General features: G+C 40.3%; 1 long non-coding RNA gene across 2 annotated transcripts; it reads left to right on the top strand.

Moving 5' to 3' along the window:
• Positions 1 to 2,029: 2,029 nt before the first annotated feature.
• LOC147800054 (uncharacterized) lies at positions 2,030 to 18,539 on the top strand. 2 transcript variants are annotated; one of them, XR_015424361.1, is made up of 3 exons: positions 2,030 to 2,090; positions 5,634 to 5,927; positions 13,129 to 18,539. It is a non-coding gene; the product is annotated as an uncharacterized LOC147800054 (long non-coding RNA). The 2 variants fall into 2 exon arrangements; XR_015424362.1 differs by having other exon boundaries at positions 2,035 to 2,111.
• The last annotated feature ends 197 nt before the right edge of the window (positions 18,540 to 18,736 follow it).

Raw genomic sequence — 18,736 nt, 5'->3', positions numbered from 1 at the left:
CGCATATCCATTCCGAGAGGTTTCAAATCCATTATGATTTAGTTCGGGAAATATCGGGGAAAAGTCCAGAGTTGTCCCTTTGCTGTGTATTTCTCGCGAGAGTCTGTTTGCCCACACGTAACCAGGCCTCTTTCCGCCCACAGAAGTCTCCATACGCTCAAGCCTAAAAAGTCTGATAATCGTGGTGTCATTTGAGATGGCACATTTTCTTCTAGCCCTTGATTAAAGTTTCAGTTCGAAATTTGCTTCAGTGAGGAAAACATATGCGAGAGTTGTTGTCACGCTGCTGCTTAAGTTAGGGAAAAATCCGCTGAAGGAATATGGAGTTGTTGTCCTTCTGCTTTGTATTTTTCTGCGATTTTGAATATGGGCACACATTACTGCGCTCCTTCAAGCCAAAAGATACCTCTCTTTGTTTGAGCCTAAAATGTCTGGACATTGTCCTGATTTAGATATCGTGTTGGTATCTGAAAGGGTTCACATTCTTCTATCGGTTGATTCAAGTTTTATCTTCATAAACGATTTTAGTTATTTGTAGGTCCGAGGAATATTGATTTTAGGTGACGGGTTGTGAGGTATTTTTTTCCTTTATAAGTAATCAGTAAGTGTTCCTTTGGCGTTGTGTTTATCAAGACATTCTATGTATTACGTGCCTTCCTTTAAACAATGCATGTTAACATTACCTGTTTTTAAGAACATTTTTAACTTTGTTTTAATACACAATTGCCCAGGCCACTTTAACTATCTATTGAAAATCGACCCCCCTCCAAAAAATTGTATTTGGGATCAATATCTTTTCAAACATAAATGATATGTGTACCTGTGTTGTGTTGATTAAAAGCTCAGTTGAAAGTCGACGTGGTATTCGTGATTACTGTGTACTAATAACATGCTTTCAGGTTGGATAGCCGATTAGTTGTTAGTATTCCCTGAGTTATTGTAAAATGAGAATTCATTTTCTGAGGTTTAACCTTAAAATTAATTCATTTGAATAAAATGCCGTGTTATTTATGTTTTTTACAGCTCCATAAATTCATTTAAACTCTGTAAAATCAAACCTATCCAGTTTAGACGCACAAAAGCTCAGAAAAATGCTAATAAATTGTTAAGAGTACCCCTTGCTTCATGTGTCTGCAGAGGTGATGCTCGTAAGTGCACATTACACCCATGCGGCAGTTCCTCGATTGCTTCGAAGATGTACACAGACAAACTCACACATACCCGTGTGCTAGTTAGTTCCTCTGCAAATGCGTATTTTCTCTGTGTGTACGTTCGAACAACATGAATGGTGGGCACATGATGGTGCGTACAGTCCCATGAGAGGTTTGCCTCTGGTTGATCATGAATATGCATGAAGGATATAGTTGTATTAAAGTATTAAAGAAAACTCTGACTTAAGTGCGAATAAGATTGGTGATGTCCCATTACCTTTCAACAACAATTTTGAAAGGATCTGTTTTTAAAAACTTGTAAGATGGAACATAACAAGCAGAGACAGTGTGATACAGCTACTTAATAAAATTATTCAAGGAATAATAATGTTTGAGTCAAAAACTATTGCCACCCTACCCCACCCCCCATATGTTTTATTTTACCCGAAAGGTATCAGGAGGGGCGTTCATGCAGAAAAAAATCACATTCTGAATTTTATGGAAATGCCTTGAAATCGACAAATTTTTCAAAGTTTTCTGCATAGAATGCAGAAGACGAGCCAAGGCAAAGATCAGTAGAGGAAGCTGTAGAATCTATAAAAATGGGGCCATTATTTGAGGGCGCCATCCTACAAAAATGAGATTTACTCTAAGTTTCGGAGGGCGGCATAGTAATTTTTTAGTGGCTTCGCTGTTTGATTTGTCCTAAATTAATAGAGGGCGCTATTTCATTTTCTTACTATTCAGTAGAGGGCGCTTTCAAACTAGCATCAAGTAGCATTGCCAGAGAGGGCGCCCTCACTTCTACCAATAGGGGGCGCTATTTATGAGCTGCTTTTTCAATGTCAGAAGAGGGCGCTGTTCATTTCTTCAACAGAGGGCGCTATATATCAGACAGGATACGCAACGGCGGGATGCACAACGTGGACATCCAGAAATGTGAGATTTTTTCCATCCAAAGTAATGATTTCACAATATTTTCCTTTATTATCGATAGCATTGATGGCAAGTAGCCATTATCCGCAAAAATGACGAAAAAACAGCGCAACAGCATGAAATAAAGCTAGCAATATAGCATACACAATCATTATCAGATGTACATGTAGCCCCACTACACGGACTCTCGCTGCATGCGCTACCGCTCTTAGTCTTTGCGTGTCGGCGTAGTGAAAAAGTTCGGTGCATACTCTTGTAAGCGTAGGCGTAGTTTATTTGGCACACCGAGATGATCCTTAGCCTCTCCACATTCTTGGGCCGTTTATTGAAGTCATGTTCTGGTATTTTCCAGTCTTTTTGCTTTCACCCATTCAATCTCACGGGTTCGCTCTCACAGTCGCCATCTTTAAAATAAGGTCGTTGAACATTACGTCACTTAACCCCTCATCATCTCGACAGCTGTCATGTCAAGATAAATCTAAGCTGCTGCCCAAGTTTTGGAAGGTACATGTAGTATCTTATCGCTCAGTCCGTGTGTTAGATATGTCTTGACATGGAACAGCCGTCGAGACGATGAGGGGCCAACTGACGTAGTGTTCAACGACCTTATTTTAAAGATGGCGTCTGTGAGAGAAAGCCCGAGATTGAGTGGGTGAAGGCAAAAAGACTGGAAAATACCAGAATAACGTGAGTGAAATCATTCAATAAATGGCGCTATGAAAGCGGAGAGGCTAAGGATCATCTCAATGTGCAAAAAAAATTATGCCTACGATTTTAAGAGGGTGCGCCAAACTTTTCACTACGCCGACACGCAAATTGCGTATATGGATGTGTTGCTAAGGATGGAGCAGTAGCAAGAGTCTGTGCCACACTAGCAGACTAATGGGGCTAGATCAGATGATGATGTGGTTTTATTAGTAGGCCTATAGGCCTACTAGTACTAAGCTACATGTAAGCCCAGGTTGGACGTTGTCTTCGTAACGTAGTACGGTCAGGGAGTCCAGCTTGGCTAATACTAAGCCTATGTTAGTCTACATACGTCGGTACTACATATACATACATACATGTACATGTACATGTACATGTACATGTATGTAGCTCTACTAAGGGGAGCGTTAGTGTTCCTTATTTTGGATGAGATTGGTCATACTAATGCTCCATGACATAAAGTGACAACGAAATCTGACCGTTTTTGCTCGACACAAGCTAGCCCTACTAGTGTGGCATGGAGAGTGCGACCGTGATATTGAATGGGTAAAGGCAAAAAGACTGGAAAATACCAGAATAACGTGAGTGAAATCATTCAGTAAATGGTAATTAGAAGGCGGAGAGACTAAGGATCATTTGTGTGTGAAAAAAACATTGTGCCTACAATTATAAGAGGGTGCGCTGAAAATTTCACCACGCCGACACAAAATTGCATTACATAGGGATGTGTGGCTAAAGATGGACCGATAGCGAGGGTCCGTGCCACACTAGTGGGGCTAGACACATGCATTGACACTTAAACTTTTCACCGCCTGCTCCATTCAAATATGCGGGCTGGGACTTTGCAACCACAATACTGGTAACTCTATTGGCAAACATGATCCTCTAACAAAACTGCAGGAGCAGCCCATATATAGTTGGGGCACAAGATGTACATGTACATGAACCACATATTGACCTGGAAGCAGTCCCAACTGTCACAATCAACAATGCTCCACTTACATGTACATGTACAGTTGTAGTGGAGCTACGTTGGTACTTCTCCGTATGGTACACCGTACTGGCACTGCTCTCCATATTTTTGATGGTTCCCCACGCTTTTGTATTTTGAAAGCTGCCCAGCTGGAGTACCAGATGAAACATCCGTTTGCGCTTTCTGAAGCAAATCTTCTCTTAAAGACCGTATGATAATACATGTACCTGTAACTAACATATTGTGAACTACTACACATGTAGGTTTTTTCTGCCATCCTTAATTACCTCTTTTCCCCTTGATGATCACATCATCAGCAGCATATTTGGGTCACGAACGTTTATGTTGCTTGGGATGCCAGTCCCCAGAATTCTGACTACCTGTATACTCCCGCTGAGATTACATGTATGAACAGAGATGTCTGGGAAATCTGTGGTCAGGGAACCACACTAGTCACATATCGGCTCGACCATTTTGCATTGCAAATTTCTTTTACACCTAGAAAGAGATCAAATTTTGGCATAAAATCCAGCTACTGGATTTTATGAAAGGGTTTTATGAAAGGGTTTTATGAAAGAAAATGAGGCTCCGCCTATTGCAATGCATGTGACTCGTCCATTTTTCTGGAGGGGTATCAAAACGTTTGCACATTCAGTTGTCAACTGTGCTGTTGATTTTCCAGAATAAGAGGCTTATTTGATGTAATGGCAAACTGACACACATGTGGCCCTAAAGTCACCACCTGAGCATGGCTGACTTAAATGTATCATCAGAAAGCTACATGTATTTTCACATCAAGGAAGAATAAACCACGTCGAAATGGAAGCAGGCTTTTTACTGGTGGTCCTCTCCATAAATACTGAAATACCGGCAAATGGAATTTGGATACCATGGTATTTTTGCTACTACAGCAAACCAGAATAAAGCAAAACCCCCATATCGTTGTTATTCACTCCATCTTTTGTGGTACCAGCCATCCAGTGTCAACCGGTACTGCATTGTCACTTGGAGTTGGTTTACAGCATGAAACTTAAACAACTGCCAACTCAACAGCCAAAAGCCCTTGAAGTTTTATCCTATCACTGTGGTTCAGGTCTACTCTTAGAGCCTGACTGAAAGTCAGTCTGCAGTAGCTGTTTGGTATTTCCAGTCAATGTCACCACTTTATAGCTTGGTTGCTTTTTGATGGCACACACTTACATGTACATGTTCATTGTAATACCCCACTTCAAAGAATGTCATGGTATAAGTGAATATCGCAATATTTTTATCACAAACATTGCAATATTCAAAAATGCGATACCGTCCAAGCTTAGATGGGATCTGTTTGGATTAGCAACTAGACAGCAATAAACACTTTGATACCAACTGCTATTTTATCAATAACTTTGAATGCATAATAAAACAAGAGCTGTTGGGTAGTTTTATGAGGTGTGTGTTATTTTGTGCCATGCAGCAAGGATTACTGTTTATCGTAAAGGGAACTTCAGTACACTGTACAAAGATTGGTACATGCATATATGTCCATGTACATTTTGAATTCAGGTTAATGCATACAAATACACGTACACATGTACATGTACATGCACAGTATATTGATATTTCTACAGTGTGCTCTTTGTGTCTGCTGCCTTGTACCACTTTTCAATTATTTGATTTACAAATTTACATGTTCATGGATGTGTGTTCATGATGTCAAATGTTGGGCATCAAGTTCACTTGTGCGTGGAATTGTCTCAAATTACCGGTACCAAAGAATTAGTGGTCTTTTAATGTGAAAGCACCGGTACCGCTACATGAATGATACAACTGTAGTTCCTGTCACATAAACCATGCCCTGTCTTTTTTGTTCGTTCTCTTCACAGATACTGGAGCTTACTACCAGCTTTGAGTATTGGCTTGTGATCTGACCTCCAAGCTCACCATCATAGTACACCACACACCTCTCCATGTCACCATGCTGTCTGCTTGGATGTCAAGGAATTCCTGCTACATCATCACAAGTTTTTAGGTCAGCTTGACCTTGAATGATGGCATCATACCGCTGGCATTGGGGTGGCATTGCTTGGTGCCTGCATTCACTGTCTTCATTGGCTAGCACCTGCTTGTGGAACAAGGTTAAGGGACAAACCAATTCAATTGGAGGGCACCTTTAGCAGGTAGGATGCGTGGCAAATTGTATTCAGATATGATAATGTAATGCACATGCTAACAGCACTGTCAGCGTCAAGGATTTGATATCCCCTAGTGTGGATCCACATTGAGTTGCACCGTCAGCCTCAAGGACTTGGCATTCCGTAGTGTGGATCCACGTTGAGTTGCACTGTCAGCCTCAAGGATTTGGTATTCCCTAGTGTGGATCCACATTGAGTTGCACTGTCAGCCTCAAGGATTTGGTATTCCCTAGTGTGGATCCACATTGAGTTGCACTGTCAGCCTCAAGGATTTGGTATTCCCTAGTGTGGATCCACACTGAGTAGCACTGTCAGCCTCAAGGATTTGGCATTCCTTAGTGTGGATCCACATTGAGTTGCACTGTCAGCCTCAAGGATTTGGTATTCCCTAGTGTGGATCCACATTGAGTTGCACTGTCAGCCTCAAGGATTTGGCATTCCCTAGTGTGGATCCACATTGAGTTGCACTGTCAGCCTCAAGGATTTGGTATTCCCTAGTGTGGATCCACACTGAGTTGCACTGTCAGTCTCAAGGATTTGGTATTCCCTAGTGTGGATCCACACTGAGTTGCACTGTCAGTCTCAAGGATTTGGTATTCCCTAGTGTGGATCCACACTGAGTTGCACTGTCAGTCTCAAGGATTTGGTATCCCCTAGTGTGGATCCACATTGAGTTGCACTGTCAGCCTCAAGGATTTGGTATTCCCTAGTGTGGATCCACATTGAGTTGCACTGTCAGCCTCAAGGATTTGGTATCCCCTAGTGTGGATCCACATTGAGTTGCACTGTCAGCCTCAAGGATTTGGCATTCCCTAGTGTGGATCCACATTGAGTTGCACTGTCAGCCTCAAGGATTTGGTATTCCCTAGTGTGGATCCACATTGAGTTGCACTGTCAGCCTCAAGGATTTGGTATCCCCTAGTGTGGATCCACATTGAGTTGCACTGTCAGCCTCAAGGATTTGGTATTCCCTAGTGTGGATCCACATTGAGTTGCACTGTCAGCCTCAAGGATTTGGTATTCCCTAGTGTGGATGCACATTGAATTGCTTGTAATTGTCCCTATTTATTGAGGTTAATTCCTCACTGTTGTCTCTGAACTGCCTCAACATTTGCATATAAGTACATGGTTGGTTAAAGTGCAAAGGTTAAAATGAATATTTGTTGTAACAGAAGAACAAGACTTACCTCAGAAAGTCGATGTTTAACTGTGCTTCTATACTGCTCTCTGGATGGATCAAAGGAATTTCATGGAATACGAATGCGCATGCTCAAGACCAGACTTTAAAGATAACTACATATTTTCAGTGTTTATTTTCCAACTGGTGAAAGTGACCTCAAATACCGGTACCTAGGGAAAACAGAGGAATCCCACGTACATGTGTATCATTATAACAAGGTACAGGGGGTCTGAGGTTTAATGTACACCCCTCTGAGAAACTTAACTACCCACAGGTAACATCAAATGATAATCCCCCTTGTCCAGATAATGAACTGTGAAAGTGCACTTGGGGCCGAGTTTATGGCACTGTAACCAAGGCTTTCATCAAACAACTGAGTCAAGAAATCAATCACTTCATTAATAGATGGCAAAATAGAATCAGGTTTCCTCTGCAAACAAAATGAGTTCCATATTTTTGGATGTACACTGAGTATTGCTTGTGGGTTCCAGGTTTCCATGCACTGAGGATGATTGACGTTGCCGGCTTTGATAGTTCTGACTCTAGTGAGGCTTTCCTGATAAATGCTCTGCTATCAGAGATAACTTCTTCCTCAGTGGGTGTTGGGTGCAGCTGAATTTGAGAGTTACATGTACATGTAGTACATGTACATGTAGCTTGTCCATCTAGGGTAACAGTTGCCCTCTCCAGAAAACAGGAAACTACAGTTGTGTTGGCCAACACGGTACAATCATCATTGGCATCCCTTGGTCTGACTGCAATTGTGATGCTATGCCCAGCCAACCGCTCACAGCTCTCGTCCCCTGCGAGATAAAAGAAAAGATTAAATACTGATGTGGCATTCTTTGATGTATTTCAGGATATGGCAACTGTATTGTTTTTGTGTGAGAAGATATGTACATGTACATTTACATGTAAGGTTCATTTGTGTGTCAGTGATGAGGCCTAGTGATTGTTGAAGGGTTTGTCTTTGTGGGATGAATTTGCTACATTTTAGGAGAAAGTGTTCGGCGTCGTCCTTGCATGCACATACCCGGTACATGTACTTTGCAAAGTCCACCTGGGTGTTTATCAGTGTGATCTATAGGAATTTCTTGAAGCCTTTACATACTCCTAGGCATGTAAAAGAAAAAGAAGGCTCAAACCTGATGTTCTTGACAGGATCTACATGTAATTTCAGGATCGTTTTGGCCCATTTTTCCTTGAGGTTTTGTTTGAGGATGTGTTTGATTTTGCTGTTCAGATGGGAGATACAGTGATCTGCATGTACACTGTACAATGTATTTATTTCTTGGTACATGTACATGTAGGTATCGGTAGTTTAGCGATCCGATCTGCTCTCTCGTTACCAGGGATACCACAGTGACCAGGGATCTATTCAAAGTTGACGATATTGCGTTGATTCCGGATACTCTGATGAGATTAGGACATATGTATATTGGAGACAATCTTATGTTGGGGAAAGGGTTTGGATATGGCTGGAATTGCACTGAGACAATCGCTAAAAATACATGTACATGTATGGAGGGGTTTGACATCCTCAATCCATTCAACAGCAAGAAGTATTTGCAAAGAGTTCTGCTGCAAATACAGAAATACTGTCATTCAGCCAACAACCTTTGGAGTAGTTCATTTGGGGAATGTACATGTACCGGTACATGTCAATACCGCACCCAATAGTATTGGTCCATGTACATGTACGTGTAGTTGCGTTGTGAGATCCGTCAGTATGTACATGTATGTAGTGAATCGTCCAATGTGGTATGGATGATTTCCATGGAAATATTCCTTTTTACATCAGGAGGTGTACAGTATCTGGGTTACATTGTACATGTACATGAATATGGGAAATGATTTCCATAGAAACAGAAGGTGTATGATAATGCCAAAAAGGGAAGTTATCAGTAAGTGGACAAATAGTGAGGGTGTTGTGATCTATTCTGGCTTCAAAAGGGATTTTGTGAGGAGACAGAGACCATTTTTCAGCACAGTAGTACATTTGCCAGTTGTCTTGATGGAAAAAATCATTAGGATGATTGTTGTGAGCATGAATTTTAGTTCCATACAAGTTACATGAAAACTGTCATTAATGAGCCAAGAGGGGTGCCCACATTCAGTGTGAAGTCTGTAGAGAGGGGAACCATGGATAGCACCAGTGCATAGTTTAAGGGCTTGGTACTGAATACTATCAAGGGCTTGGTACTGAATACTATCAAGGGCTTGGTACTGAATACTATCAAGGGCTTGGTACTGAATACTATCAAGGGCTTGGTACTGAATACTATCAAGGGCTTGGTACTGAATACTATCAAGGGCTTGGTACTGAATACTATCAAGGGCTTGGTACTGAATACTATCAAGGGTTTGTTTGAGTGACGATGATGCTGAATTAAACACTTCACACCCATATTCCAGAATAGGCTTTATAAGAGCAGTATACAAGTGACCCCTGGTGTTGCCACAAATACATCTACGTGTATTAAATGTTAAGTCTTTTACTGCATTTAGTTATGACATTGTCAATGTGTGTTTTCCATGTTAGTCTATTGTTGAAGGTGACTCCTAGGAATTTAGCCGAAGGTTGTAGTTGAATGTTGTTATTGATATTCAAAGAGATGTTGGCTCGTATTTTAGTGGTGAAAAGAACAGCAATAGTTTAGGCAATCGATAGCTTAAAACCCCATTTATCGCACCAACTGCTGATGCTGTTGAGGATTTGTTTGATTTTTTTTCTAGATATATTCTGTTTGAATTCCAAAGGGCAATGTCATCTGCATATTGTGAGAAAGTAATGTCTTTGACATTGTGAGAATTGAGATCATTTACAGCAATATGAAAGAAGAGAGAACTGATAACACTTCCTTGAGGGACACCATTATCCAAGATTCCTTTTTTTTTTTAAAGAAAGTTGTTGAAATTTACTTGGATTTTCTTGTCTGTGAGGAAATTGTTGATCCATTTGGTGACTCTCTCAGTATTACCTAGGGACTGCAGTTTAATCACAATTCCTTTACGCCACAACATATCGTAAGCCTTTTCTATACTTGTATCCAGAAAAACGGCAAGAATGCTCTCTCTGTTAGATCTTGCTTTCTTAATAGAAGACTCCTGGTTCAGTATGTGATCTTTGGTGCTCCGGCCTTTGCAAAAACCACTCTGATACTGTGAAAGCAGGTTGTAGCTTTCTAAAAACCAGGAAAGATAAGAGTTAACCATGCACTCCATGATTTTACATAGACATGAAGTCAGAGCTATAGGCCTGTAAGAAGATCGATTGCAAGGGTCTTTGTTAGGTTTAAGAATGGGGATGAGAATTGGGTCTTTCCATTGCTTGGGACATACATGTCTGGAAGAATGCCAGATTACATGTACAATGTAAGTTAAAGATAATTAGGAGATGCATGTACATGTAATCACAGATTTTAATGGGGAGGTGTTTGATAACATTGTTACTGATGCCATCTTTGCCAGGGGAAGTGCATTTTGAAGAATCAGTTGCATACATGTAGTTTAGCTCTTCTATGGTGAAAGACTCGTTAATGATGTTATCATTGTTTTTGTTAATTATGAATGAATTCTCAGTTTCTTCCTTAGTGGTGATAAAAGAATTTGGCTGATTGTAGGATTTAGGTATCGGTTTTGGATGGGAAGAGAGATTTTGACCTTCTTTTTGCTGGTGAAAAAGACTGCAATCGTTTTTGGATGTGATAGCTTACAGTAAATCCCCATTTTTCACACCAAATCAAAATATTTTGGAGACCTTTTTGAATTTTCTTTTCAAGGAAAGTGATGTTTCTGTTTGATTTCCAAATAGCTACATGTACATACAACATGTACATGTATGTCGTCTGCATACTGAGAGATTTTGGCATCAGGCAGGATTTTGGAATGATCATTAACTGCAGTGTTAAAAAGAAGCGGACTGATTACGCTGCCTTGGGGAACACCGTTTTTTTATCCTTTGTGTGGAAAGATTATTGTTGGTTTTTCTTGAATTTTCCTATCATTCAGGAAATTATAATGATAATAAAAATAATAACATTTATAAAGCGCATTTTTCCGAATGTTACAATACGCTGGGAAAAAAGCAACTGCAGGAAAGTAAACCAGGTGCTAAGATAAAATTAGTGAGAGCAGATGACCCAAACCTAGAGTGGAAACAGATGAGATTTAAGTTGACATTTGGACTGTTGTAGGGAGTTGCAGTTACGAATGCTAAGAGGTAATGAATTCCAGCATCTGGGTCGAGCAACAGAAAAAGCCCTGTCTCCTACTTTTTTGAATGTACGTGGTATTTTTAGGTTGTGTTTTGAGCGGAGGTTACTTCGTCAGCATAAATGTGATAATGGACGTCATGTTGACGTAAAATATCACAGACTGGGCTGATGTACAATGTACATGGTAAACGTCAAAGGGCCAATGACTGAGCCCTGGGGGACTCCTGACAAGAGTAGCCTTTCCTCAGAATCAACCCCAGCAACATGTACATACTGTAAGCCAGTCTTTCTTGGAAATAAGAAGCAAACAATTTAAGTGCTGTACCATTAATGCCAAACCTATGCTGAAAACGACTCAGCATGATGTCTTGGTCAAGTGTGTCAAATGCAGCTGACAAATCTAATAGAATTAAGAACTCTAATCGAATTAAGATTGGAGTTTAATGATAACCCCTTTGCGCCATAACATGTCGTACGCTTTTTCCATGTCAAGGAATACGTTGGATACAGCAGTTTGAATGATCTTCATTCTTTCATCAAACTTTTTGGTTTCAATAATTGACATGTATGCACAAGTTTGTCAGTTTCAACCTGACTACAAAGCTGAACACAATTCTGGGGGTGCTTGATCTCCGCTGATTTCTGGCAAAACAGTGCGTAATCCATATCCCTTTAGAAACAATTTATTCACACCGTTGGTTAGTGCGGCAGATTCAGCTTCACATGTTTCTTTTGGTGTCATAAACTCCTCAAGATATTCATCAAATTTATTTACAACGGAATCCACATCGGTGGCACTGGCACTAGCTCCTGCAGCGTGATCGTTGTTGCCCATATTGTTTACAATGGTCATGACTACGCTCTCGCACTTTGACCTTTCGTCGTCATCTTGCAGTCACAGTGCTTGCACTGCATATTCATCCATCAGATATGAGTAGAAATCATCACCATAGTCCCATTCAGTATCGTGGGGCAGATAAAAGTAGTGCACTTGAGAGAAGTTACGTGTACCGGTAGGATGAGAGAGGTCATGCCTGTCCTCCAATTCTTGCTGGGTTTGTTTGATTGCGTTTACTTCTTCTTTCACAGCTTTCATGCACTTGGCCAGTTAGCTTAACATTTTTGTAATTTCTGTGTTAATGGGCCCAAGTTCGTTGACGGGTTTGCCGCCAATTTTTTTCCATGTAGACAGTGTATTCTTTCTGGCCACCACATTCTCCATGATGGACCTTGGAGTGACATTGTCTTTCCCAGCATTCGTCGTATCCTGTTTTTTATGCAACAATGGCTGCACTTTGTTACTGTCTCCCCTGACCATTGATGCATAGGGAATAAATCAATTCCAAAATGCCAACAATGTGCATTTGTTACTAGTTTTACGCATGTGCGATTGTATCCCATGGAAATCCTGATCTACCAGAGGGTAGTATAGAATCATAGGTCACTCAGAAGAACTCACAACAATCTGCATCTGTACCCCATTGAGAAACAAATATTACAGTATAATGTATTTATGAAGATTTGAATCACGTCATGTGAAACACATGTACCTTGGAATGTCAGTAAATGTTCTACAAATCTCCAGAGTGGCCAGTTTCCAAACAGATCCACATTTGATTGTAAACTGGAAATTTGACCATTTGGAACTTGAAGCTGTTGCAAAGAAGGAAATGCTAGTACATGTATGTACACTGGACATGTATTCTCTGACAGTTGCTGTACAGTATCAGAGTGTGGCTTGATCAATAAAACAAAGTATTTAATCTCTTTCCTTACAACTTTCCTGCAGATTCCCTGTCAAGGAAGACAGCTGCCCTCAGATCATCAAACCAACCCAGAAAGCTGCATGGAAGTACACCCTGGAAAACCCACTGGATGTTGCTGTACTAAGCCCCAGGCACTGCGGTCAGTAGCATGGATCAGTCATCATGAGAGAGGACTTGGTGAATATGGACTGCATCCAGGTTCCCCAATTCACTCAGTTAGTGGAACATATCCTCCAAAGGAAGACAGCCCCGGTGAAATGACTCCTCGAATGGAACTCACAGGAGACAGTCTAATGGAACTCATAGGAGACAGTCTAATGGAACTCATAGGAGACAGTCTAATGGAACTCACAGGAGACAGTCTAATGGAACTCATAGGAGACAGTCTAATGGAACTCACAGGAGACAGTCTAATGGAACTCACAGGAGACAGCCAGTCACACAGCATGGAACTCATTACTCCAGAAGGACAGATGAACCCCTCTATATGTTTTAAGTTTGCTGTTAATTTCCTGCTGTTGGACTGGTCAGCCACTTCTGAAGCCCTTTGCTCTGTCCAAGACACAAGGGCTGTCATAGTGTTGACTTCAATATTGAAGCCAATTTGAATTTAATACATTGTAACTTTCATCCCTCCTGGTACAAGGCTGTATGAAGGAAGCCTGTGACTTGAGATAATTGAAGACTGCTGACAAATGGCCTTTGATGTTGAGCAATGTACATGTACACGTACACCGCTTTCCTAGCAGGAAAGATCAGTGTGCCACTGTTGACTGCCATGACAAGATAGGAACCAATTGCGTCAGACATCTAGAATTCTACTTGGATTGGAATCTCAGAGCAGGTCACTGGAACTGAGTTTCAGAAAGTGACTTTTCTGGATCCATTTGACTTCCAACTCTGTCCCCTCAGTGCCACATCTTGGGATCCAAACTTGAAGTTGCCATTTGGGGGACTTGTGGACAACCTTAGTACATGAACAATGCTGCTTTATGGACACTTCTAAAATGAAGGACTCTAGAAATGGTTTAATTATCCAACGCACAGAATGTGCCATAACATTGTGCAATTGGACTGCATTTAACCAGCCCCCCTACAGAATATCTGATCTCAGAAAATTGCAACTTCGTATTCACTTGTCAGTTAAAGTTAACGTTCTTTTGATAATCTCAATTTTCTATTGCTATAGAGAGAATTTGATCATTTATAGAATCACTGAAATGCACTTGGAAATAACCACAAGAAAACAAGTCTGATGAACTCAGGAAGAAGTACCAGGGACCAGGGTACAGGCAGCTGACTACTTACTGCTGCAAGGAAATAAGCTGAACAAAATTCCAAATGTTTATGTTGACACTAATCCTTAACATTTGTGCAGTATTCTTAGGGGGCTGGTTGTCTTACATGTAAGTGTATTCATTGTTTGAGAACATTTGCCTGGTACTGGCAGTATGCCTGTTGGGGGACTGGGTACTAGATTGGTAAACAACACTTTGTTATCAATGGTCAACAGTCACCACAGTGTACAAACTGTCTCTGGAGAAAAACCATTTTTCATTCTTGGTGTCAGACTGTGGAGTTGCACATTGCTTCTTCATGGGCATTCTCTTCAAGTATAAAAACCTGATATTTCTACATGGTTGTTACTCTGTTGATGATTTTCAAACGTTTCTCTGGTTTAGAGTTGGACGTACGTGTATTTGATGCACCCATGAGATGTTTCTGAGTTTCCTCAAAAATTTACCACAACCACATCATTTGAAAATTGACAGATTCCTCAAACATTCATTGTTTACCAATCTCGTACCCAGCATCTTGAGTATAATCAGCACTGGCACACATCCAAATCACATCATTTAATAGTTTGTTCTGATTACGTATGCGTAGTATTCATTAATAGTGTGAGCAACATCAGACCTTGAGAAGATGTACAGTAGTTTATTCCTTCCAAACATACTGTACAGTACTGTACATGAACCACTGAGGTGCAAGTAAATTGAGCTTAAAGGAAGCTAATTAAAGTTATTGCTCTTGAGTCAGTTCAGAGCTACACGTTTGTTGTACTGATCTCCATTCACATCCAACTCCATCAAATTTAGGTGTGTGGTAAAAACCAGTCCTCTTCAGTTGAATACTCTTTAAAAAAGCAAAGAAAAAAACATATCTAATTTTGAAAGCATTAACATTTGCATAAAAAGTCCAACTCCATTAACAAGATTATTGCATGTCACTTGATCAGGTTTTTATTTCTTTCAAAATCTACCAATAATATTCAAAGCATACATGTTCATTTACAGTGTATAACTGAATTTTATGGTTGTGTTAATTGCTATTTTTATCTCAATTGGATCCAGTTTATGTTTGTACAGAATTATTTGTGTGTGTGCTGGGTGCTGATTATACATCTTGAAGCCACTGTTAACATTGCACCATACCTTTCCTTCACCAACAGGCAAACTCAAATCTCTCGAAGCACCCTAGCGCATACAAGTCCCCCCTGGTGTGGGCTGCGTGTTCCCCGTCCGCAGGCACCGACAGGTTCCGGTGAGTTGGCCTGCTGCATAACTTGTGATCGGCTTGTTCAAGATGTGTTACAACTCACAGATCATTAAATGCTGGGGTTGGCAGCAACATGGTAAGGATCCTGTCAACTTTGACAATTGGTTTATCTTTTCTGCCAAGCAGATGCATGTATCCATGACTCTAAACATTGCAAATCAAAGGAACTGTTTTTCACACCTACTCAAAATTGCTCCATCGATAATTCAGAAATTCCAGTTGATCATGGTTTGGATCCAGCAAAGTGAAATGTTTACAAATGGTCACTTTTGTTCTCTTTTTCTTCGAAATTTTGAATGTTGGATGATTCTAAGGCAGTTTTCTCAGTCTCCTGTTGTGGGTATCTTCCATGGTATAACTCAACAATCTTCTGTCTTTTGTTGTGCCTACTCAGTCCACAGTCAGTTCTTTCGAAAAAAGAATTATAAGATAAATGAACGCTTAGCAGCAAATGAAATAAAATTCAGTAAGTGATCAACTGCACCGGAGCTACCGGTATAATGAAAAAAAGGAAAGAAAAACAAGAAAAGGAAATCATCTCTTTTGGGGGAAAGCTTTTTAGCATTTCTGTGACAAAAAGTTCTTGACCAAAACTATACTAAATAAAAAAGTACAAATAACATTTTTTGATGAGCAACATAATTAGCATTTTGGGGGAGATGAGAGAGCACACTTTTCATAAACCCAAACCGCCATTTTACTGTTGATGTAATAAGCCAAATTCAGAAATTTTGATGTCACTCTGATAAAAGAAGTATTTCAGTCTGGTTTTTGTGTTTGACTCAGATTTGATTTTGAAGCAACTACAAGAAGTACATGTAACCTTCATTTTAACCCTTTTTGTCAAAGATTTTGGAAACAAAATAGCTTTAAAATCTCTCAAAGTTGAAATTGGAGAAAGATAAATTCAATTGCAGTCAGTTGACTAATTTTGCATTGTTGAAGTGCTTGTAGCATGGCAAGAAGAAACAAGAAATGAAAGCCAAACTCCTTGACAAGTTCTGTGGAGAAGTCCCTGGTGTGTCAAGGGGGAGAACCATGCTGTTAGATTGCTGGGTGGACGATGTATCCAGACCATTCACTCCAGGCAAAAAAGGAAACACACACTGGCTCAGAGGTTGTCCAAAAAAGAAGGAATTTCAATATTTTGGAAAACTACTGTACAGATACACATGTTATGAGCTACAGCATGCAGTGTGTTGACTAGAGAACCAGAGAAATGCAAGTCTGTCATCTGATGTTATTCTCTCTCAAATGAATAGACAATGTTCAAAGCTCAAGCTCTGTACAACAGAATGCCATCCTTGCTGAATGACATCCTAGCTAGCAAGGGCAGAAATGAACTGGATTGATTCCAGAATGAAAAAGCTCTCTCAGAATCAACTCATTTCATTCAGGAAATTGTAACTTGTATCTCAACCATTTCCTCATCCCTTAAAAACAGGGAGGGGAACTACCGGTACTGTATAGCAACAAGCAAAGAAATGGAATCAGGACAGATTGAAAATGGTGTGTGTTTCCCTCAATCAGAGGAGTGAATGGCCTGGGAGATTGGATAGCCAATCTGCCTCTCAGTATCCTATACAGAAACTGTGGCATCGACACGGGGAGCCAGTCCCGGCTACAAGGTCCATGGTAAGTTTAATTGAAGTTTGTGGTATTAATTCATGCACTCTGTAAACATCCTCATGTGTTGCTTGATAAATCCAAGGTACATCTCATGGCTAGGAGTGGTACACTGGCTGCATAGACAAACACAGTATTGCACAGATAGTCTTCAGTCTAAGGCAATATCAGTACACTTGATCAAGGCATTGACCTGTTAAAAAATTGATACTAATCAGAGAACATGATAGAAACAAATTGCAGATACTGCAACAAAAGTTCTCTTTTATGAGGTAAAAAGGTTATGTGATGGAGAGAGGCTTGTATGGATAGGTTGAAAAAATTCCGCTGCTGGTATTAAAGACAGCCAAAATGGCTTGGTTGATGAAGCATCTTGACACATGAGCTTTGTGTCAGGGACTAGGGTTTGCTAGCTCCATTCTTGCCAGAATCTACAGGCATCTAGCAGGCACAATCTTCACAGACACCCACTGAAGGTCGGGTAGAGAGAGACAAAAGTTCATTTTGTTTGATTGCTGTTACAACAAACAGCACTTGTTTGCTGTATAGTCGTATGATGCCTGCTTTTACCAAGTATGTACAATCAACTTGTGCTGGTTTACACAGCATGTACATCACATGTATGGATGCTCTTACGAAAGGTGACATCGTTTATCCTGTCAGCGAGTGACAGGTACTGGGTGTTTCATCAATCCATGTTATCAATAAAACTCCAGAGCCTTGTCCATGGAGATCATGTCCCTAGAAATGATACCGTGAGGAAGTCTGTCTTCTGCAGTTGACTTCCCCTTGGATCTATTTTACAGTTACACCTTCACCTTGAGAAACTCCTCACATCAACTTCCAGTCTTTGCAGATTATCAGCTAAATGTTGTCAACTTCATCCCAGGCATGAATAAGAATTCATTCATCTGACTTGCCTGGCTTTGTATGCTGATATTTTCCTCTAATTGAGTTGAAGGAATTGTCAATGCCTTGATCAAGTGTACCATTATAATCCTAATATCAACAAGTTACCTGGACAAAAATCCATTCCCCCTTTGCATGTACATGTACATTGAAATTCATAGTTTAGCAACTGGACTGTCTAAATGACCAGATTGTAATTCAAATAAATTCTTGTTTTAAAAGTGTATTTCTAGTATTCTGATCCAGCTTTAAACCTCTGAAGACAGTTGGTCTTGCTTTGCTGTTGATGGTGAATGCCTACCTCTGTAGTATATCCAAATGGAACAAACTTTGCCCTCGCCACCACCAACACCAAAAAAAAGTTGCTCAAACCTGAAAAATATGTCAGTAGATTGGTGACAGTAGAACCACTTCTTAAAGAATGAATTCTCATGTATGGTACTTTCAGCAAAGGCTAATGTTCATAAAACATTCTAGGGCTGAGTCCACATTGTGTGGCTAAGTCCACATCGGTGACCAATGTAAATGTGGCTTATG

This window comes from Acanthaster planci, linkage group LG02 (assembly GCF_054643075.1).
Source record: "Acanthaster planci isolate LZ-2023a linkage group LG02, COTS_SCS, whole genome shotgun sequence".
In the NCBI taxonomy this organism is placed as follows: domain Eukaryota; kingdom Metazoa; phylum Echinodermata; class Asteroidea; order Valvatida; family Acanthasteridae; genus Acanthaster; species Acanthaster planci.
This window is presented reverse-complemented; position numbering and strand designations above follow the sequence as displayed.